Source organism: Lactuca virosa, chromosome 3 (assembly GCF_052849685.1).
Source record: "Lactuca virosa cultivar CGN04683 chromosome 3, Lactuca_virosa_CGN04683_v6, whole genome shotgun sequence".
NCBI lineage: Eukaryota > Viridiplantae > Streptophyta > Magnoliopsida > Asterales > Asteraceae > Lactuca > Lactuca virosa.
The window spans coordinates 380,592,379-380,599,827 of record NC_136428.1 but is presented as its reverse complement, the minus strand read 5'-3'; positions in this window follow the sequence as shown (position 1 = coordinate 380,599,827).

Below are 7,449 nucleotides of genomic sequence, written 5' to 3'. Positions count from 1 at the left end.
AATACGGATTAGTCCAAGACAGTAAGAAACATATGAACATTCTTTTCTTGGTCATTCCTGATATTAATAACCTCCACATCCATACAATCAACCTGTTGAATCCATTTAAATGGCTGAGTTGCCATTAATTCCTATTCCTTATCCCCTCACTACCCCTACATTTCTATGAAGACACCAAACCAAGCAACATCTTCAACAATTAGTGATTAAAGAGAATAATCATCATAAACCAAGTTCCATTTCCAAGCTTAATCAATAAACGATGCATGATAAACAAACATACACTGTGACATCCCCATTTTCACGGCCAGAAAAGATCGGTTTTGTTTATGCTTTGTTTGAAAATCATAGTAACATTTTAAATAAAAGTGTTGGAGAATTTGTTCTCAAAATAAAATATGATAAAGATTTATCAAAGCATTTCCGAAGAAATGCATTTCATTAAAAACCTCGGGATGTCATTTTCGATACAGATCAAAAGCATAAATAGTACAATATAAGACTTACAACATTTATTCATATCTACAGGCCTCTAATCCATAATCCATCATCCAAAACATCACATCTATGTAATACAAGAAACTGAGTGGGTCAGACTTGCGAGCCAGGTGAGCACATAGGGTTTTCAACCCGCAATAAATAAGTTTATTAATTTCATCAACCAACAATAACCCAATTACCCGTTCCCATTATCCTCACTTTACGTCCCTAAACACCTATCATAAGGGACCTAGCCTAAGGATCATCATCGGGATGGACACTACTGCTAAGGGGGTTCCTCGACAATAAATGTCCTAAAGGAAACCATGAGGGGGATGGAGTACACCGGTGAACACATCGTTCACAAACACCTACAGGTTGCGAGCCAGCTAGTGTTCCACTGGACTGTCTAGAAAAGTTTGTGGTCATCATCTATACTCCTCTAGATGACTGGAAACATCATCAACATCGAGGTCTTTCATCATTTTATTTCATCACACCCAAATATTACATCTACCCATGTTTTACCCAACACATTTTGTAGATATAAAATACATATACAATTTAAATCATTTAAAACATGTATAAAGTCTTTCATCCAGCATAGACAACAAGTATTAAAAAAATATGCACACATAGCACGTAATTTATATAAAATACTTCATATCTATGTGTAAGATGAAAGTAACTATGCACTCACTTGTTAAGGTGGTGATTCCGAACTCAGACGGCGCTTCGCTTCTATTAATTTATTTTCTTTCGACGAAACCTAGTATCATTACCACTAGATTTTAATCTAATATTCATTGCAACAAATTATTCGTCTAGATTCATCATTAACTCAAAGTCTACTTCATGATCTATCAAGGAAGGATCAGCAGGCAGGACAGTTGGGAGGCAGGACCATTTCGGCATATATCTTTTCTGAAATCCAACAACCAAACCCAACGTGACCATTCTAGACACCTCTCCCGTAAGTAGTTCAGTCAGTATAACGACTTTGAATCACTGATAAATCTTATTTATAGGTTCATAATAACGATATTATATTTATATATAAGCTATATTTAAAGTATGGTAGGTGTATCTCACTTACAACGGGTATTTATTAAAAACCGGGCTTCGCTGGAGGAGCATTTACGAGCTGAAAAGCTCTTTTTCTTGGCGCCTTCGGGAGCTCCGGGGCTTACTTCTAGTGCTAGGGGGTTCCCTAGGGTTTGGGAGGGTTTAGGGGCTAGAGAAAGAGTGTAGAGAGAGAAAGTAGAAGGTAAATTGGTGAAGAGAAGAGGTTATCCTCGCAGCCCTTTTATAGGCGGAGCCTCGCAAGTACGCTGGGCGTACCGAAGATCTACGCTAGGCGTAATGCTCGAATCGTACAACTTGCGTCCGAAATGGCTTGGTGCGACGTGGCTTCTCCTGGACCGAGGAAACGAGTTCGATGGGCATAACTTCTTCCGACACGGGGCGTACTCTGCATGCAAGGCATCCTTCGGTTACGCTGGGCGTTCTCGAATTACGCTGGGCATAATCCTCGCACCAGGTGTCACCATCCGAAGCGAGAACCGTGGGGAGCAAGGGATGATCCTGATTCGGCCACGTCATCACACTTCGCAACAACTTCACAAATAGCATACTCAACTTCTAAAATTCGTAACTTTCGCATACGATGTCTGTTTTCGACGTTTTTTATATCCACGCGTAGGCGGGACGGTACTCTACAACTTTCGTTTAGACCCCGTCTACTAGTTTTGAATTTATTTTTAAAGTTATATTTTTAACAGTCTGGGACAGGATTAGTCCGTTAAAAATCCAAAACTTCTTCATCTGATGTCCGTTTCCGTCTGTCTTTTTACTATTATGCTACTATTAACGAGATCTTCGTTTCTCGTTTAGTTTGTGTCGGCCAAAAGTCGCTCGATCTAGTATTCGAACTTCGGGCTGTGCACTGCCGATCCGAAACATAGAAAAATCATAACTTCCTCATACGAAGTCAGATTTGGGCGTTATTTTGATGCACGCTCTCGGTTTAACGAATACTACGACTTTCATTTAGATTGCTAAGGGCAAAAATCACTCTACCGTAAATTCACTATTTACATCCCGCAGTGTCGTGTCGGTTCTATCGCAAAACGTCGACAGATCATAACTTCTTCGTTATAACTCGGATTTCGGCGTTCTTTACATGTCCGGAATCGTTGTCACGACCACTACCGCTTCATGTATCGATATCGGGTTTATTTAACACTTTATTTTTGACGCTTATTTTCATTCTTTATTTATTATACCTTTATAAATAAGTATAAAGCACATAAATTCGCATAATTCACATAATACTAACGTCATTCATCTTTATTACTTCAAAATAGGTTACAATGGTTGACCTGAATATTACATCACTGCACTAATGCTTAGCCTAGAAACACGGACGTTACATATACACAAAACATATATGGCAAAAACAAACTCTTAAAACTCATAGTTGCTTCGTTAAAATAAATTTGTGTCTGCATAATCTTAATATTCATCATCTTTCTGGTCTATTTCCATATCGGATTTTATTATCTTTTTCTTCAGTACCAGTAATGGTTTATTCACGGGGATCTTTTGACCCGGTCAATTCTTGATAACCAATAGTAAAAGTATAATTTTCCTGGACCAATTGAGAGAGTAAGATCATAATTTATGTTATTTGACCAAATGTAATTTTGATCAAACCATTCCCAGCCCTTTTGAGATTTTGCCAATTTATAAACCTCACAGAACTTCATTTTCAATTTCTAAATAGAAGAAAATCAAAATTGAACGTGATTCTTGGTGTGGGGGAATCAACGACATAATGTTTGTATCAAAGGTAAAATCGGTAACTTTCAAGCAATTAATAATAAAGTAATTAGACGATTTCATGATTTTTACACACACACACACATTAATTTACCTGAGAAGAATGGTGAAAAGGAAGACCAATTTGGAGATTTCGCAAGCATTCATGGAAGTCTGGTCAAACTTCAACAACACCTTGCAATTTGACGATTACCGCTAGGGTAACTCGTTTCGCCGCAACTGAACTTCAATTTAATTTCCATATATATTGTGACGTTTAAAGATAGAAACAATGTTCTGGTATAGAATCTATAGAAATAGAGTTTGATGGAGACGGAAATAATAGTACCTTCGGTTTAGGAATATGTTATTTAGCCAAGAAGGAGATGGTATCCGTCTCTGATTGTAGAAAGTTGGTGGCTCTATAGAGCGTTCATGCGTCCGTACTGTCGGACGGATTCCAGAGATTGAGGAAGACGGTGATAAATGAAAGCAAATAACCAAACCGAAAACCGAGGATCCAGTGTTGGAATCCAACGAAAGGTGCGTAAAGATCTTTGCAGCAGAATATCAAACGGTTTGAAGTTCCACGTCACTTTCTTCTTGCCCGAGAACGAAGGCAAAGCGTCAAAAACGCCGATCATCTTCGTCGACGATCTTGGAGGCTTCATCAGACGAATTTCAGAACTTCAAAGAAAACATCGGCTTGAAATCAGGGTATTATATGGAGGCGGTGTTAATTTCTGAGTTCAAGAAAAAGACGGTGAGAGACAAAGGAAAAGGGACACCGATCGTAAACAAAAAGCGAAACAGCAGATGAAAATGGATCTGATGAAACGATAAGCCTCGACACCAATCTAATTCTTATTGGTTACACAGTCGGTGAAGGGTACACCAATCTATTTTCTTAATGGCTTACAGGTGAAGAGAGGTGAAAAAAGTGAAGACGGACAGAAAACGGATGAATGGTGTAAAAAAATTAAAATAAATAAAATAAATAAAATAAATAAATTCGACCAATCACAATCAAATATTCCTAAGGGAACACCAAACATATATATATATATATATATATATATATATATATATATATATATATATATATATATATATATATATATATAGGGAAGGGTTATTTGGAAATCAAAAAAACCCTAAAAATCATAAAACTGCATAAAAAAATACTTAGAGATCACTAGACTTTTTTTTTTGAATTTTTTTTGAAAAAACCGCAGCTTTCTATAGAAATTCGCTGCAAAATTTTTTTTTTATATAAAAAAAAATTGATTTATTATTTTTTTTCAGCGAATTTTAAGAAAAAGCTGCGATTTTTTATAAAAAAAATTCAAAAAAAAAGTTTTGTGATCTCTAAGTATTTTTTTTATGCATTTTTATGCATTTTTAGTTTCATTTTAATCTCAATAACAACATTTCTTTTCATTCTAATTACATGTGTAACAGTAATATTTTATTGGTTGGTAACAATTGTTTTCTAAGTTTGTATGTGTTTAATTTTTACATCTAATTTTAATCAAGTATAACATCTTACACTCATTTTAATGTCCAGTATAGCATTTCACTTTCAATTTACTGTCGATCATTGTCGATTATAACATTTTACTTTCATCAATTTTTTAGTTGTCCTATACCGGTACGATGGAGGTTTGTTCAAGCTGATGTTACGCGGCAGGAGACTCGTATAAATACACTAAAAAGAAAAAGTGAAAGTCGTCACCTTCCAATTTATTTGATAGGGCTAATTATATATAAAGTCATTATATATATATATATATATATATATATATATATATATATATATATATATATATATATATATATATATATATATATATATAGGAGTAGGATCAAATGAGAACACCCAAAAGGTTGAGAACGCGAGAACAGATCTGAACCATTTAAAAAACTAAATCTAAGGTTATTATTGAATGGGCCATTTATGTCACATTTTAAAAGTTACAGGTATTAAAGTGTAACTTCAAATGGTGATAAGGGTATTATAGTAATTAGACCTTTACCACCGTTATTTAATTCCTATAATTCCTCAATCACTCGCCTATTTCCTTCTATTTCCCATCTCTCTCTTCATCTCTCTCTGTAAACCTAGGTACGCCTCCACCCTACATCATCGATCCACCACAAAAGGGAAAAGAATGGTGAGACAGATTGGAATCGATGAAGCCAAAAAGGGGGAAAAGGAAACAGGATCTCTGAATTGCTTTTGATCAGAAGGAGAGGATTCACGAACGGAGCAGGGATCTGGAGGCATAGTCGATTGGGGAATGTTCGATCCTCGTTTGATCGAGTGACAATGAACGGAAATAGGTCAAAAATCATTTGGGCTGCTCTCGTTTTTTTTGTTTGAATCAGCGAAAGAGCACTCCTACAAGTCGATGTTAGTTCATCGGTTTTCATTGGAGATTCTAGACCAGCAATCGATTTCAAGTTGGAAGGTATGGTCTCGATTTTGCTTGAATGTTGCTGTGAAGATAAAGGTTGGTGATAGAGGCTATGTCGATGGTGGTTTCCTGGTTACGAAGGGTAAAGGGTATGATTAGGGCTTCCTTTATCTTTCATTTATTCAGAATCGATTCATTGATATATCACCTTTATTCGATTTTTTGAGTTGCAAATCCATCTCTTTCACTTTAAATCCATCTCTTTCACTTTCAATTTTGTGTTTTTCCGATTTTGGGGTTTTCTATCAAGAACATGAAATGATGAAGTATGAAATTGTTTCAGGAGCGAAGAAAGAAGAATAGGGAGCACCTCCACCGATTTGGTGGTTCATCGCAGTAGTGGAGTGGCTGGGGCTATTCTGACAACCTCTTCACCACTTCGTTTTCTTGTTCCAGTTACTGTCGATGAGAGGGGGAGGAAGGCAGAAAGAAAACGAAAACAGGGGGTGTTTGGGTTGCTTGGTGTGTCGTAAAACAGTGGGAGAAAACGGAGGGAGCTGCTGCCCTTGGCTCGCCGGAAACCACCAGCAAACACCTCTGGTGGGGGTGTTTTGTTGCACCTCGACGATAGGAGAAAAAGAAGGGAGTGTGAGAGGAAATGGAAGAATGAAAAATTGTATTTATCTATGAATAGCAGTTATTCATTTGTGGATAACAGTGCATTCATGTGTGAATAACAGTGAATGAATAGCAGTGCATTCATGTGTGAATAGAAGTGTATTCATTTGTGAATAACAGTGAATGAATGTATTTATTTATGATTAGAGGTATTCATTTATTTAATTCTGAATAATAGGGTACTCATTTGTTAATAGCAGTGTATTCATTTGTGAATAACAGTGTAAGCATGTGTTAATGAGTATATTTATTTATGATTAGAGGTATTCTTTTTATGAAGAAATGATAATTTTTACACTCTTTTTATTTTCAATTGATTAAAAAAAAGGAATTAGATTACTTGTAAATTGATGTGTATTTATTTGTGATTGGAGTAGTATCAGGTTTTTTGAAAAAAAAAATCATTTATGAATACAAATGTACTTATTTGGTGTTCGATTTCTATTCATTTTTTTGAACAAAAAAAAAAAAACGTGAAATAGGAGAAAAAAAATTGATTTTTTTAAGAATTTTTTTTTCAGTTTTAAAATAAACTTTGGTAAAAATGTTTTTTATATTCCATTAATAAGAAAAATAAAAAATTGAATATTTATTTCTTTTTTGGTAACTGATCCTAAATTTAAGGGAATTTGATTGAATTTTATTTTATTTTAATTTAATTAAAATATACATTTACTAGTATGCCCTTATATATTGATTGGTCCAGAATTATTCTCGCGTTCTCAAACTTTTAGGTGTTCTCATTTGATCATCTCCATATATATATATATATATATATATATATATATATATATATATATATATATATATATATATATATATATATATATATATATAGAGAGAGAGAGAGAGAGAGAGAGAGAGAGAGAGTGAGAGAGACGTTCTTTTGAGAACCAAGAGATTTGTGAGAATTTGCGAACTGATAATCAACTCATCATTTTTCCAAACCAAAAACATCAATCTTCTCTAAATGGCGTGTCTAAGTCATATCTAGGTTAAAAAAAAACTGACGTATTTTTTTTTTTTTTGTTTTTTTGAAAATGTGGATTGATAC